Raw genomic sequence first — 16,997 nt, forward strand, 5'->3', positions numbered from 1 at the left:
CTACTGAAAGCGGGTCAGCTGCAATCCCTGCTTCATTTGCATTCGTGGTATGATTTAAAACTTCGTGGGCAAAGAAAATCTCAAGGGAAACACTTCCTTAGCCTGCATGGTTTGAAATCAAACTGCAAGCACAAAGGAGAATGCCTCACCTGATGTCAGGGTGCTGTTACCCATCACCCATAACCATCTGTCTAAGGGTTTGGGGGATGTCTCCATCCGGTCCACCAGCCAGATCTAATTCTCCACCCTTGGTCTAAATGTACCAAGGAGTTTTTCAGGAGCAGGCCCACTTTGAATGGTGCCACGAATGCTGTGGAATGCCTTCACAAGGGAGGTCTGCCTAGCCTCACTGCCATATGCTTTCAGGTGTCAGGCGAAAACATGGCATTCCTGAAAAGCGTCAGTTTCTGGCTCATGTTGTTTCTGGAATTTTATTTCAGCTGCTGCTTTGCTAGTTATCATTTGCTTATTTGTTTTTGTCTCTGCGATGCCATTTGTTGTGTACTGTTTTATTTTTCATGATTCTGTAATAATTATATGTTTCAGTTCCAAAATCCTCTAGTATGATTCAACAAATAGGACAACTTGCCCACTCATTATTTTTGCTATACACTTTGAATATTTTTAGCCTTGATACACTTCTGTCCTAGATAAAGATGGATCTGTCAGTTCGGGTTCTCTGTTTATTTTGTTTTCCAATCTCAAATTCAGTTCTCTACATTTTTACAGCAAGTTGCAATTTTGAAAAAGAAATCCTCCTGAAAATTCACCAGCATGTTAGTGCAAATTTATCCTAATAAACATATTTGTATGCAATTTTACCCAATATATACAGTTTTGCAAAACAATATCCCCTAATATAATGCATTTTGTATGGTATTTTCACTAATATAGGCATTTTATGCACTTTATGTAATTTTGTACACATTACGTGGTGGCAGAATTGGATTGCAAAGTTCGGAGAAGGAAGAATTCTAAAGGATGACTGTGTTTGGATTTGCTTATTGTTTTGGAAAGTGTGACTTTGGTAGGTTTGCCTTTAATATCACTTTTACATTTGGGCTCTAAATATTTATATATAGCAAACAAAACTTACATTGGGTAAAATATTAATGATAACCCAATATAGCTCCTTAAGTATATTAAATTGAAAGACTATGCAATAGTAAAACCACTGGTAAAATCACCAGTGTACAATATCCTTGTTTGTCCTTTAAGCTTATGTAGAGGTGTCTCTGTACCAAAAGGCTGATATCCAGTGCTTTGCCAACAAGGGTTCTGCTGGTGCAACAGAGCTTCCATTTCCTCTCATCCTCCTGTATGCCCCCCCCCCCAATGCTCTAGAGCAGTGTTTCCCAACCTTTTTTGGGCAAAGGCACACTTGTTTCATGAAAAAAATCTCGAGGCACACCACCATTACAGCCCCGTGACGTCAGCGCGCAGCGTCACGCCGGGAGGGACGCACGAAAGTGTAAGTTTCAATTTTTTCCCCTCCCCCTTGCCTTCCTTCTGTGCCAACCGCCAAAAAGCCAAGAAAAAAGCCAAGACTTTAGGGCAGCAGGTCGACACGGAAGAAGCTCCTACCTAAGGACAGGTGCGACGGCCGTGTCCTCTTCTGCCACACTTGGCAGCCCTGCCTCACGGTCGTGACTCCCACCCTGATTTCTCCCCGCAGGTCGAGCGGCACAGGCAGCCCAATGTGTCCAGCCCAGACACAAGCCCCGCTTCCCCACTCTAGATCCTGAATGCGACCAAGTGCTCTGGACTCCCGAGCAGGGTGGGAAAGAGGACTCGCATCTGGTAGCCTCCGGGCTCCTCGCCTGCTCGAGGGATGGCATTGCAGGCAAGCTGCCGGCCGTCGCCATCGCTGCCCCCTCATGCGAGTGGACCTGCCCGGAGTGGTGGGCCGGGGGAGGCTCGCTCTCTGTGGGGATGTGGCCCGCACGCACGGCCCCGCTTCCTCCTGCCCAGGGCTGAGCTCCTTACCCGCGATCTCGGTCTCGCGCACGCGGATCCCACTTATTCTGAAGCTCGCGCCACTAGCCGGGGCTCTCACACCGTGCCAGGGCAAGGCGGCGCGGCCCACTGACGTCATCGCGGCTCGCCGCCGCCCTCGACTTCCCTGTTCCCTCCCCTCCCTCGGGTCGCCGTGGTTACCGAGGACTGCAAGCTGCTCGGGCGAGCGTGGGGCATTAAGTGGGAGAAGGAAAATTAAAATTAAAACTCGCCTGAAGGCCGCCTCTCCGGATACAGTGGTGCCTCGCAAGACGAAATTAATTCGTTCCGCAAGTCTCTTCGTCTTGCGAGTTTTTCGTCTTGCGATGCACGGTTTCCCATAGGAATGCATTGAAAATCAATTAATGCGTTCCTAGGGAAACCGCCTTCAGACCAGGTCCGGGGACAGTCTGTCCCCCGACCTCTTCTGAAGGCTGGGGGGGGGACAAGGGCTTTTCTTCCCACCCCCAGCATTTTAAAAAACCCCGGGACAGCGGAGGACTTCTCCGGTGTCCGGGGCAATCTTAAAATGCTGGCGGGCGGCATTTTAAAATCGCCCGGGACAGCGGAGGACTTCTCCGCTGTCCGGGGCGATTTAAAAGCCCCTGGGAAGGCAGGCGGGGGGACAAAGACTTTTGCCCCCCGCCAGCCTTCAGAAGAGGTCCTGGACCTCTTCTGAAGGTGGGCGGGGGCGAAAGCCTTTGCTCCCCCCTGCCTGCCTTCCCGGGAGAGCGGAGAAAGGCAGCACGTTTCACCGCTGTCCCGGATGGCTTTAGAAGGTCATTGACCTCTTCTGAAGGCGGGCGGGGGCGAAAGCCTTTGCTCCCCCCTGCCTGCCTTCCCGGGAGAGCGGAGAAAGGCAGCGCGTTTCTCCGCTGTCCCGGACGGCTTTTGAAGGCAGGCTTTTGAAAGCCGTCCGGGACAGCGGAGAAACGCAGCGCGCCCTTGCCGCTGCCCCCCGACTTGGCTGGAAGGCTGGCGGGGGGAGAAGCCTGCTCCTCCCCATCGCCAGCCCCGCAAACTCGGGGGACAGCGGGAGAGGCGCAGCGCGCCCTTGCCGCTCCCCCCCGACTTGGCTGGAAGGCTGGCGGGGGGAGAAGCCTGCTTCTCCCCATCGCCAGCCCCGCAAACTCGGGGGACAGCAGGAGAGGCGCAGCGCGCCCTTGCCGCTGCCCCCCGACTTGGCTGGAAGGCTGGCGGGGGGAGAAGCCTGCTCCTCCCCATCGCCAGCCCCGCAAACTCGGGGGACAGCGGGAGAGGCGCAGCGCGCCCTTGCCGCTGCCCCCCGACTTGGCTGGAAGGCTGGCGGGGGGAGAAGCCTGCTCCTCCCCATCGCCAGCCCTGCAAACTCGGGGGACAGCGGGAGAGGCGCAGCGCGCCATCCCGCTGTCTCCCGACATGGTTTGGAGGCTGGCGGAGGGCTTCCTCCTCCCCCAGCCCCGCAAGCTCCCAGAGCGATGCCAAAGCTGCGCGCAGCTTCGGCATGGCTCTGGGTCCCGTTCTGGGGGAGGGGGAAGCTCGGGCTTCCCCCGCCCCAGCCCCACACCTGGCGGTGGGGGAATAATTTCCCCCCCCTTTATTCCCCCCCCCGCCAATTTTTCCCGCGGCACACCAGGCAACGTCTCGCGGCACACTAGTGTGCCGCGGAACACCGGTTGGGAAACACTGCTCTAGAGAGCCCCCCCCCAAATGCTCTAGAGAGTCCCTCCAGAGCTGATTTTGGAGGGGGGGGTGTGGAGAGGAGAGGAGAAAAAGAGGAAGCTGCGTTGCTCTCCTGGAAGTCAGTTGGCCCAGCAAAGCAGCAGCATTGGATACAGCCCAATGTCTCCCCCCTGCCTTTCCTTTAGTCTGTAGAAAAAGCTTTTTCAGTGATAATTTCTCTCTCTCTCTCTCTCTGTGTGTGTGTGTGTGTGTGTGTGCTTGCGTGTTTGTCCTGCCTTTCTTTAGTAAAGAAACCTCAGATAGCTTCCAATTGCAATTTAGAACACAGTATCCCTATAATATATAATACCCATGTGGGACATGGGTGGTGCTGTGGGTTAAACCACAGAACCTAGGGCTTGCCAATCAGAAGGTCGGTGGTTTGAATCCCCGTGACGGGGTGAGCTCCCGTTGCTCGGTCCCTGCTCCTGTCAACCTAGCAATTCGAAAGCACATCAAAGTGCAAGTAGATAAATAGGTACCGCTCCAGCGGGAAGGTAAACAGCATTTCCGTGCGCTGCTCTGGTTCGCCATGTGGTCATGCTGGCCACAATGCCCAGAAGCTGTATGCCGGCTCCCTTGGCCAATAAAGCGAGATGAGCGCTGCAACCCCAGAGTCGGCCATGACTGGACCTAATGGTCAGGGGTCCCTTTACCTTTTTTTATCCCTATAATGGAAGCTGCAAAGCAAGAGGGCTGGCAACCTGAACAGGAGTGCTCCATGCTTGTCACAGATTCCACTGGTTCTTTCTATTTCATCTCTATAGGGAAGGACCATAGCTCAGTGGGAGAACACTGAGGTCCCTGGTTCAATTCCTGGCATCTGCAGGTAGGACTGGGGGAGACTCCTGTGTGAAATCCTGGAGAGCAGCTACCAGTCAGTATAGGCAGTGCTGAGTTAGATGAACAAAAGGTCTGACTCAGTATAAGGCAGCTTCCTATGTTCCAGCTTTCAAGTTTCTGCTAGCAAGAAAGAAAGAAATGTGGAGGTTTTGGAATTATGCAGAACTCTTACCTGGCAGAGATTCATTCAGGCTCCTTTTGGCATTTAAAACCAGATTTATAATTCATACTAGTCTTTACGCTGGCCCTGGTGATTTTGCATTAAGGTTTTAGAATGAATCGGCCACTCGTTGCTATTTGTTGTGGTCTTATTTATAGTTTGTCATTCTATAATGTTCACATCACCTGGGGAATTAATTTCCCCTCTATTCCACAGCCCAGCAGTACTATGCATGATATTATACTTTCCATCTATAACAGCTTTCAAATTTGATAGCCAAACCAGAGGCCTTCAGTGAGTGCAGGAACATTCTCTTGCACAACAGGCTGTGGAGCAAAAATTAGCAAGCAAGTATAGGGTATGAAAATTCAGTAAATCAACTGGAATCTGTGTCACATATGACCTCTCTGTATGGAAGCTGAAACAAACTGTTACAATTGGTTAGAAGAAGAGAAGCACGTGGGATTTTTGGAACTGACCTTCAGAATTTGCATTTGTGTCTGCACACACCCACACACACACTTGTTTACCTTTGCTGTACATGTGGTAACAAGAGGTATCACAGAAATAACACCATTTCTCAGTACTTTCTCCTGAGACTCCATGCTGCATGGGAGAGTTGGGAGTGCAAATCAGAAACTAACACACTCCTGGTGCTTTGTGAATTAGTACTAGTGAAAACATATGGAGAGGGGTAACACCTCACTAGATTAGACCAAAAGTCTATCTTGTCAAGCTACAACTTGTTTCCCACAGGGACCAACCCCACATTTCAGATCTACTAACAACTGTCAGGCTTTGTTAGCCGTCATCAAACCCATGGTGGTTCTCAGGTCCTTTGTGAAGAAGCTGACTACTTCTCTTGGGTACGATGTTAATGAAAAACAGAGACTGGAGCATCTTCCACAGCTGCTGTGTGTGCTTGTTAGCAGTAACCTAGAATTTTAGGAGGCATAATGTGCAGGAAACAAAGGCAAGGGATGCAAAATTGACCTAAAAATGACCCTTGCTAAGAGCCTTGCGATCTAAAGCCAAGATCTGTTGGTATGAGTGAGTTTGGAATAGGCACATCTTGGGCTCAGCAGGGGCTACACTGGTGTAACTTCTACACCTTGGCTCAGCCGGGAATAAACTCCTGCCACTCATTCGCTGAAGAAGCCAGTCCAGCAACCATTCAGATCAACTGAATTTTAATAACTTCTGATGACTATTTTTTTATTTTAAAAAATTGTTCAGTAGATCACAAAGTTGGTTGTTGCTGATAGTAGCTGAAACTGTAATATACAAACAGAGGGCAGGGCCATAGCTTTTTCATGAGCTGATGTAATGTGCTGGCTAAAGGCACAACCAAGCTATCCCTATTTTGGAGTAGGATTCCATCACAAAGAAGCAAATACACCTTGCCAAATTAAAGTTGATTTGGAGGTATGTGGCGCTGTGGTCTAAACCACAGAGCCTAGGGCTTGCCGATCAGAAGGTCGGTGGTTCGAATCGCCACGACGGGGTAAGCTCCCGTTGCTCGGTCCCTGCTCCTGCCAACCTAGCGGTTTGAAAGCACGTCAAAGTGAAAGTAGATAAATAGGTACTGCTCCAGCAGGAAGGTAAACGGCATTTCCATGCGCTGCTCTGGTTTGCCAAAAGCGGCTTAGTTATGCTGGCCACAATGCCTGGAAGCTGTCTGAGGACAAACGCCAGCTCCCTCGGCCTATAGAGTGAGATGAGCGCCGCAACCCCAGAGTCGTCCACGAACGAACTTAATGGTCAGGGGTCCCTTTACCTTTACTTCTTCAAAAGATCAGACTTAAGGAAAGAGTTTGGAAAGTGTGGGTTAACACTTGCTAAATGCATCATCTAACTTCTTTGCAAACAAAGAGAAATGAATGTTCAACAAATAGCAAACAGCTTCTAACCTCCCACAAATTGCAGGTCATCTGGAACTGACCAAAGCCCCTTCCCCAACCACTGAAGAAAGCGGCATTTTTTTTTTTTTACTTTTTCTTAATGCAGTATTCTTCATCCTCAACATGCTACTTTCAATCCAGATTAATTCTAGATCCTGCCATTCACAAGGGTGGGTGTAAAGTGGTACCTCTGGTTAAGTACTTAATTTGTTCCAGAGGTCCGTTCTTAACCTGAAACTGTTCTTAACCTGAAGCACCACTTTAGCTAATGGGGCCTCCTGCTGCTGCCGCACCACCGCTGCGCGATTTCTGTTCTCATCCTGAAGCAAAATTCTTAACCCGAGGTACTATTTCTGGGTTAGCGGAGTCTGTAACCTGAAGTGTCTGTAACCCGAGGTACCACTGTAGTTATTTGATGCACATTTGTAAACCCTCACCTTCATCAGGTTATCCACACTTTTTCTTCCCTGCACATGTCCCAGGTCAATGAAGAAGGAAGTTGTGGTTGCAGTCTTGGTATATGCCCAGCCACAACATCATTGGGCAGGTGTAAAAACACCCCCCTTGCCAGAACCACCTACATTCGTTTTCAAACGAACATACTGCAGGGTAATGGAGAATCAATCTCCAATGAGCTTTTATTTTTGGAATGAAACCAGTTTCTCAAGAAGCTCTTTCCAGGGACAAACAGTGTGATCTAGTGAGTGTGTGGACTGCATAGAAAAAACAAATACGCCGTGTCCATTGATTTGATAATAAAGTGCTGCATGCTAAGCAACCTGACAATATCCTTTGTTTCATTGTTGTTACAACAAACTTGCTTCTTTTCTTTCACTAAATTAAATGTTACTAGGTTAGGAAATAAATCCTAGATCAGAAAAATGTAACAACAGAACTCAACTGGGTGCAGAAGTAGATGCCAACATAATGATTATTAGCTTACATTTTCATAAAACAGCAAAAGGCTGGTGATCAGCTTTCCTCATAGAAATAATGTATATGCTGTATACGATTTCCTACATTTTTGTATAAAACACTCAGTGGATAAGTATCATTTGTTTTGTTGAATGTGCAACACCACTGACTATATTGCATTTCAGAGATCTCATTAGACTCTCACTGCCATGGTGTTGTGCTGTGTTTTTTATTCTCTCTGTCAAAATATCAAAGGCAGCTGCATCTATCAATATTAATGAGCAGGAAACCTAAAACGTTTCATACTTATAAATTAGGTTTGGTGTAATTTAAGGACTTCAAAGAAATAGCAGAAACAACTGAAAAATAATTTAGTTTGTACTATGCAGCAAAAGAAATACAATAAACACATTTCGGTGCAGACTTACATATGAACAGCAGTGCCAAGCAGCTCCATATAGGAATTGTGAATTGTGGAGAGGCTAGTCAATAGCAGTCTGCAACATATCTATGCTTTGAAAATGCAGGGTGTATTTCCAAGAATACCTTTTTTAAAAATAATAATAATTGACTTTTAAATATAAAATAAATTGCACATACAACAACTGCTGTGTTGCGAACCACTTTGATCACTCCCTTTACCTCCACTGCCTTCTTTTGTTCTGAAGATGTGTGCAGGTATTTTTGTACCCGTACACATGCACAGAGGCTTCCACTACATTAGTGTATGAGCAAATGCTACCTGCCTGAGTTCAGAGGCGGAGCAAGCCAATTGGGTGCCTGGGGTGGCGTGCATGCCCTGCGACCAGTGGCAGGGCCAGCAGCCCGCGGAGGCGGGGCCATCCGGGGCAGGATGCTTTGTGGGGCCTCCAAGGAGTCTGCCTGCCTCCTCCCTCTCAGCCGCCCTACAGCTGAGGGGGAGGTGGTAGGCAGGCCGTTTGGGGCAGCACAGTGCCTGCAGGCGCCCAAGCCTCCATGTCACTCCCAGGAGAGACGTGTGGCTCAGGGACGCTGCAGACCCCGCAGTGAGTGCTGCCCAGCATTTTGTCACCACCCTCAGTGGTGACACCCAGGATGCCCGCCCCCACCGCACCCCAATCCTCCACCCCTGCCTGAGTTACTATGTCTCAAAACAAGCAAAATGGAGTCTTGCGCTTTTTGGTGGGTGGGTGCAGAATATATATTTCCATTTGTTTTGTTTTGTTTTTCAATTTAATACTGAGGTCTTGTGCAAGACTATTTTTCAGACTTAGGGTGTGTACACACTGCATGTTAATGCATATTTGGTGTGCCTTTCAGGGGTGCTGTACACATGACACCATTCCCATGTCATCCCTGTGCCACACTATCTGTCAATCTAAAGTGCCTTCTGCTGGACCAGTTTTGTGCTAAGAATACCAATAATAATAATAATAATAATAATAATAATAATAATAATAATAATAATACTTAATTACTTGCCCTAAGACTAAAGAAGGTCCCTCAACCATGCTTAAGTCACTAGGTAGCAATGGACTTACTCGCAGAGTCAGGAGTTTCTTGTTGCTCTTCTGTTCTTGATTAAAATACACAATAAAGTGTATTTTACTGACTATATGCTCAACCTTCCATGGCCTTGCCCCCTTCCTTGGTTTTTTCAGTATCACAAGTTTTTTGATCAAAATTTACCAATGATTTCAATTCTAAAGCAGCTTAATAAAACTCAAGATAATTGTTGCTCCATGCAATTTGCCAAAGGACTGAGATCTAAAGCAGATTAAGCTTAAAACATAATCATTTGTTGAGGTAAGAAACTCTGAGTTTTCCCCTAAAGTATGTGTTTCCCATTTATACAATAATATGGATTACTGTCGGTATATTGCTACCTCATTAGCCTGCAAGAACTAATGTTCAGAAGGTTCAGAAACCTACGATTGAATTTCTCTTCTTTTCTATTTCAGATACCTTAACATAATTAACCCCTAAGAAGACGGCAGAACATCCTGCTGAAGGAAATATGTCAGCCTTTATATCAATGGTAGAAACTCCAATACTTCAATTTTCCATGACAGGTATATGAAAAATAAAAGTTTGAACAGAATATATACTGTTAGTATATGTGGGTTTGATTTGGAACAATGTTTTTAAAACCCACAGTCATTTATTCATTTCTGTTCTTACCTCCAAAGAGCTCAAAATGGTGCAAATGCTTCTCTCTTGTTTTAGTCTCACAACAAACCTGTGAGGCAGGTTGGGTTAGTGATATTAACCAGACCCTTCATCCAGTCATCCTAGAGTTGCCATATGTCCTCTTTTCCCAGGACGCATCCTCTTTTTCATGGGTAGTCATCATAGCGATCCATAGTTAAATGCAGAAGTCTGCAAATATGTCCTCTTTTTTGCTCTTCAAAATATGGCAACCCTATCCAGTGCCCTTCATGGCTGAGTTGTTATTTGAATCCAGGTTTCTCCCTATTCCAAGTCTGGAACTCTTGCCATACCGCCACACTAGTTATCTGAGTCATACTAGGTTGTTTTCAACGAAGATTAGTTGTATTCCCCCGTCCTCCATCAATATTTATGTATTGTTTTAGTCTTCATTCATGGATGCTTTAGTTGAGATTCCTGCATTGCAGAGAATTGGACTTGATGAATCCTGTGGTCCCTTCCAACCCTATAAGTCTATGATTTTATGATTCTATGGCATTGTGGGGAATGATGCATACGTCTTAATTCAGTCAATCATAACCTTGGATAGGATTATTCATACACTCAAGTTTTTTGTTTTCATTCTAGTTTCAGCACACAGCGTGCGCGCGCACGCGCACACACACACACACACACACACACACACACACCATGGAGAAACCCTATTAAGCCCAAGTCTAAGAGTGCCATTATGAGAACAAGTGAGATGTGCTCCCGTGTGGGCAAGGACTTTTTTCTACACTGTAATGTGAAATTATTGCTTGCATGGACCTGCTTCTATTATTTAGGGAAAGGGAATATATATACTCACTAGGGCTGTGCCCTGGATTCGACCAAGCCTTGGGCCAGATCAGGTACACACAGTCATGGATCCTTGTGAATCAGGGTGGACTGTCGCAGAGTGATCCATGACTATCAGGAGGCATGACATCAGAAAGGAAGGAGAAAGAGCAGGGTGGGAAAACCATATGAAAAAGGTCAAGGCCAGAGGTGCATCATCCTGGAAGACGATAAACCCAACGCCACAACTCTCCTTCCTTCCTGATGCCCCATCCTGCATGATCAATGCCTCTGCTCAACAGCTTTTGATGGTAGCATCAGTCCTGTCCTGTGGGATACAAGTGCTGCAAGAGGAGCCCATCCTGCACGATGCTGGCTGCTGCTCCTTCCCAAAAGGCAGTCAGCACTGAGTAGGATTGGATTCTTCCACTTAGCTCTGCCCCCTGTATTGTTTCAGGAATGGGTCCAGGGCTATATGGGTGGCTCCTGGGGCAGCACAGGGGGAATCATCCTGATCTAGTAGCCACAGGGCAGATTGGGGTGGTGGTGTCTGTGTACTAGAATGCTCAGAAGGAATTCTGTGCTCACACTTCATGCTTGCCACTCAACATTAGTCAAAGTGTGGGCAGCTCCATTTAGAGGCAATATTGTCTATTGAAGAAAGTGCAGACTGTCCCTCATGTAATTTGCACAAAATGTTTTGATGATATGGAGAAGAACTAACTGGAGTATTCTCTTGAAAAACGTTTCTGAGATAAATGAGAGTGAATCCTCCATTCATTTAAGTGAGTATTCCTGCCTATTCTGCTTATGGATGTGACCTTTGTGATTTTAAAAAAAGTTTGTGCGTTGTAACTTATGAAATGTGAAGCTAGTGTTTGTTTTGCCATGAATATCTGGATTAGGAAGCTGATGCAACTTTTAAGAATGAACTTTTTGGTACACTTCAGAAATGATTATGTACCCAAATTTTATTCTCTCTTATGTTTTGTTAAAAAGACTCTCCTCTGCATTTGTTTACATGATTTGGATTATGGCACATTTGTAGCCAACTGCATTTTTTCCACTCATGAAAACTAATATAAAACCAGAGTGTGTACCCTTCTTCTGGAATCTATTCTAATATTACTTGCATCAATATGTTAAGTTATATTGCACTGACTCATGATAAAATCAAAATTATTCACACACACATACCCCCCTCCACAACCACACATACAACGTAAGTCATACTGGTATTAATCATCTCCAAAGTGATCTATGTAACCATGGTAATAGTATGTTTGTATTCTGTATTCTATCTGGTCTTCAAAGTTTGGAACCTTTCAGAAAGTAATCCAGCTGATTAAAAATGTTATTTCTCTAGCATGAACCTATCTTTGCAGCTGTCAGGCTGAGTCTATCACTGATAAGAATAGTAAACGATATGTCTTATTCTTTGCTACAGACCATCAAATACAGGTGCTAGGTGTCAATCACAGCCTAGGTTCTCAGTGTTTCTTCCATATTTTGTTCCACTTCAGGCAGTGAAGCCTCTGGCACTGACTGGGTGGTCTAAGAGTTCTTCTGCAAAGGAAAGCAAGATTATCAGTTTGGCTGGGCTTAAAACCCCAGGCAGGAATAGCTTTGCAAAACAGACTGAGGACTGAGCAGAGATCCTAAGAGGTAACAAAAAACAAACCTCAGAGACAAGGTGTTAGGAAGGGGTGTAAGGGATTGAGAAAGAACCTGATGGAAGGATAAGTGAAAGAGAAGGAATGAAAAGAGAAGGAAAAACAGACAAGGCAAAGAACTGAGGTAAGGCTATGAGAGAGAAGCCTCTGAAGTAACTTTCCAGCATCTAAAGTCTGAGGCAGATCTGTGTTGCATCTAGTGCATAGTGATATGCCAGCCCTCAGGGCTAGAAAGTAGTGTCCAGGAATGGAGGTGGAGAGAAGACACAGCTTGGCCAAAAGCTTCTAGCTTCATTTCATTCTGTGATGTGATGTTCACTATAGCCAACCCAATCCTGTCCATTAGCTCATCTAAGTTTGCCTGGGGCCAGTGCTCATAGTTAAGCTAATTGCTTGTCATCCTATCTGCATGTCAGTAAATGGCAACAGAGTTCTAGGCAGGAATGCTTCTCTAGTAACTCCCCTATATATACTCATCTTCACTTAATGCAAACACAGATCTTCCCATTGACAGATCACTCGTGATGACAGCCGCTGTCTGTCCTCCCAAAAAACAACCCAAATACTGTATCTTATATTTTGCTCTTGCTGATTTGCTGTTGTACATAAATGGACTCCCCTCAAATGGCTGTGTAGTGCTGGCCCCTATCTGTTATTTTCTTCTGAATTTGCTGTTCTCCGTAAACACCACCTCTGGGAGCATACAGAGGGGAGATTTTCAGCAGGAAACTAACGTCACAATCAGGGAAACATTTTGGATCAGCAGACAGGTCACGCAGCTTATTTTTATTTGAAATAAAAGTACCAGCTTAAGAATACTTAAAAAAATAACAACAGTGCAGTAGTTTGGAACTTAATTTAAAGGTTCTCTGTGCTGTTGCTACTCAAAGTGGAGGTCTGGGCTTTTGTTACCTTAATATGCAATTTGCAATCATGCAGATTAACAAGATTTTCAAACAGCATTACAATGCAGGCACAGCGGGACAAAGCCTTGGTTTTTTGTGTTCCTTTAAAAACAGTTTTAATTTCCTGAGTGCAAAAAGTGAGTCAAGACTTGTATTGTGAATTAAGCTTTTCAAAATGTTTAATTTAGTTCCATATGGCATGTTCAGAAATATCAAATGAACTTTTCAGTCTTGGTTCAGTTAAGCTGTGATTGCACGAATCAAAGAAATGGCAAATGTTTGCATCAATGTAGCTCCAACATCACTCTCACAATGGGATTGGAGCAGTGTTAAATGTAAGTGCTCTGTGTGCATGTGTTCGACTTGCGTAGATGTGATCAAGTCAGCCTTAATTACCATTCTTTGTCACACTGAGCATGCCATAAATCAAAGTAAAAAATTCAAAAGGGGGGAAAACTCATTATCAGAGTGTTGTACAAAAATGTCACACGCTAAGGAGGAGAAATTTGGGTTACTCCCTAATCACATAACCACGAATTATATATAGCCAGTATTCAAGAAGATTGGCAGAGATTTTTCAGGACTCATTTAAGAGGTATGCCCTTTCTCATCAATAATGAAGAGGAGCCGCACATAATGATGGAAGTTGAATCAGCTTCTGTTCCCTGGAGGTGCACACAAATCTGTACAATTTAGGAAGAAATTTCCATAGTTCCCATTTTGAACCTTTTCAGAACCTGAGTGTGGTCTGCCTCTGGAGGAGTTTGAAGAATGAGACAAGGGTTATAATCAGACAAGAGCTTTTTCATGTGAGGTTTCCAGGTTTTACTGTTAGTGGGTTTCAATGCTGTATTCACACCTTTGTGATTTTCCATTGCAGTATTGCATAGAAATCATGTTTCAAGACAATCACACCAATTGGCATGGCTTAAGGGTTTTGTATCGGTTTTCTCCTCCCCTTCTTGGCCACACCTCACCCCCTCTCCCCCCCCCCCCAGCCCATCCTGCAAAGGCACACAGACTTTTGCAGTTGAATGAAAGGTACTTGTAGTGAAATCCTAATAATGTCTACTCAGAAAGAGTTAGAAAGATTTGTTGAATTCAATGGAACTTACTCTCAGGCAAGTGATGTTAGGATCACAGCCTTGAGTGAGAAGGAAGGTTGCTTGCATGGCCTTTAAGCAGACATGGCTTTGTATGTCTCAGTGGCCTTGGAATAACCCAATATTTTCTTTCCAGTGTGTGCCTGGCAGATATATTTCACCCACTTGCCTCTCTCTCACTTTTGGATCACTTTTCTCCCACCCCTCCCTTCTCCCCAATCTCCAAGGTAACACAAGTTTTTATGAAAGGGGGAGGGCAATCTCAGAATCAGAAGAGAAGCTGAGGAGGAATCTGGGTAGCATGGAAGTCTAGTGGTGTGGAAGTCTGGGTAGTGTGGAAGTGCCAGCAGATCACACCCGCTGCAAGAATTACAGGTAAGGTGGTAAGAGAAGGAGCTGCAGTGAGATTTATCCAGAAAATAAGTTCTGAATTGGTATGGTGAAAAATCCAAATATATCTTCTCTGTGAGACCCCAAACCAGAAAACTAGCAAAAACAAACAAACAAACACCTGGAAAATACAAAAATAGGGAGGGAGGGTGGACTAAGCCACCATCTGATTACACCCAACCTTTCCTTCCTTCCCCGCATCAATGACCATTGCGTAAGGGAGGGGAGAAGAGAAGGGATCATAGAATCATAAAATTGTTGAGTTGGAAGGGAGTCATCTAGTCCAATCCCCTGCTATGCAGGAATCTCAGCTAAAGCATCCATGGCAGATAACCATCCAAGCTCTGCTTAAAAGCCCTCAATGAAGAAGAGTCCACCAAAGGAATCTGTTCTACTGTTGAATTGATGAACTCATTGTCCCTGTCTCCTCCATCACACAAATTTCATTGTCTTCCATATGTTGGGAAGGCATCTAGTGCAATGGGGACCCTTGTTGTACTCTTATAGTATCTTCTTGTTGTCATTCTTTATTTATTTGATTAGTCCCTTGCTAAGAAGATCTCCAAGTGACTTACATTTAAAAACAAAAGCTCATGTAGGCTCCCTGTGCAATTTAGAACCCCGATCTTCTAAGCTTCTGAATCATGTTGGGAGCGCACACAAGTAAGGAAAGTTTCCCACTGCAGAGGTTCTCGTCCCTACATGTGGAAGGCACTGAAACCACAGCCAAGAGGGTGGTCTTCCCTTCGTTGTGTGAAGCTGAATACTTGAAGAGGGAAGTGATCCCATGTAGATGTTTTGAGGGGGGACATCCAAGCAAGAGAGAATGGAAGGAGTTATTTAAAGAGCAGGGAAGATCAGGGGCTTTTGGGCAACTGAAGGCAATGGTTGGGTGTGTTTCCTCTATGTCTGTGGATAGAAAAAGTCAGACTTTAGTGCACTCATCTTTAGTGTGCATTGGTGTTAACAGCTTTGTGAAATGTCTACACTAGGATATTCTAATGAGGGCTTAAACTTTAATGGTTACAGTATACCCTGGATAGGGAGTTGCAGTGTCATAATAGAGAGCCAAGGAAGTCGCTAGTTCAATTCACACAGCACAGCTATAGATGAATCAATAATATTTTAAGCTAGCACATATTAGAAAGTTATCTAGCCTGAGGAATACCATGAAATTACATTTCTTTCTTTCCCCCACACTTTTCAAAGGAGGAAGAGAGAAAAAGAGGATATAAGAAAATTGCTAAGATTTTTTCTTTTCAGGTACATATTTTTAAGGAATACAAAGAAGTCTGATTGTAAACTTACTTTCCTAAAAGTATTGAATTGTGGATATCATTATTATCACCAATTTTAAATGGGGAAAAGGGTTGGAATAATAGTTCAAATAGCTAGGTTTTTGGCACCAGCTAATCTTACGGTTCTCGGCTCACGGAGTAAATTAAAGATATTGAGCCTTTATTTGTTTTCTGTACTGCCTTTCATGCAAGGATAAAAAGAACTTGCAACCTCTTCACAATCCATGGTAGGGGCAGGGTGCCTTGATAGGCATCAAGCAGGGAATCTGAAGGCAGTGTGGTATGTGCTTGTGCCACACTGGTGATTCCAGCTGTAGGACAAAGATAACATTTTACCAAGTCAGTTGACATAGATGTATCCTCCCAGCACCAAAATACTTACGCAATGGTTTGTAGTTTGAGACTGTTTTTAAAATCTAGGCCTGATATTCTGTCTGAACCTTTTTAATTGTAATTAAAGGGGTAGATAAAAGTGTCACAAGTGATCGCCCTCCCCCGGTGCCCTCAAAACAGAAGAAAGGTTGCAGGTAATTAGGGTTGGCACATTTAATTACAGTTCTAATTACACAAACTCTTTTCAGCCTAAAACAGCAAGAAATAATCCCTGCTGATTAATGGAAGCTATTCTTTCTACCAGTCAGCAATTCGGTGAAACATCCACTCATTTATGTAAAGATCATTAGAGCAGCATCTCACCTCAATGTCAACCATGTGGCTAGGATGATCTGGTATATACTGTGTCGTATGTTGCCCATACTAATCTCCAATATTTTAATTTCTTATTCCCTCAATCATTCACACCAGTGGTAGGCAACCTAGTTAGTTAATGTTGTTAATATTGTATTATGGATTATGAGTGCCGTAATTACATGTATAATCAGTTCTGGCCACAATTCAGAGAGAGGTCCTTCAGCATTATTTTACCAAGGCATTTTCACAGCTCCAGTTTTGTATATCCATCTTGCAAACTCTTGTGCACAGCTTATTGTGCATTATTCTCTGGCACAAAATCTGCTGTTCATTTTGCTCCTGGCATAAGCACAGCACTAGGTTTGGGCATTTTACGTGGAATGCTTTAAGACGTGTACAGGCAAAAAAATTGCAAAATGATACCTTTTGAGTGTACTTGAGGTCGCACAGACTATA

The 16,997-nt window shown here is 44.8% G+C and overlaps 1 long non-coding RNA gene across 1 annotated transcript in view; it reads left to right on the forward strand.

The window, feature by feature from the left end:
• LOC144327264 (uncharacterized) overlaps positions 1-9,584 on the forward strand; it is a 76,757-nt gene extending 67,173 nt beyond the window's left edge. Inside the window, exon 3 of the long non-coding RNA XR_013392247.1 lies at positions 9,456-9,584. This is a non-coding gene — a long non-coding RNA (uncharacterized LOC144327264). The remainder of the gene's footprint in view (positions 1-9,455) is intronic.
• Positions 9,585-16,997: the final 7,413 nt, after the last annotated feature.

Source organism: Podarcis muralis, chromosome 3 (assembly GCF_964188315.1).
Source record: "Podarcis muralis chromosome 3, rPodMur119.hap1.1, whole genome shotgun sequence".
In the NCBI taxonomy this organism is placed as follows: domain Eukaryota; kingdom Metazoa; phylum Chordata; class Lepidosauria; order Squamata; family Lacertidae; genus Podarcis; species Podarcis muralis.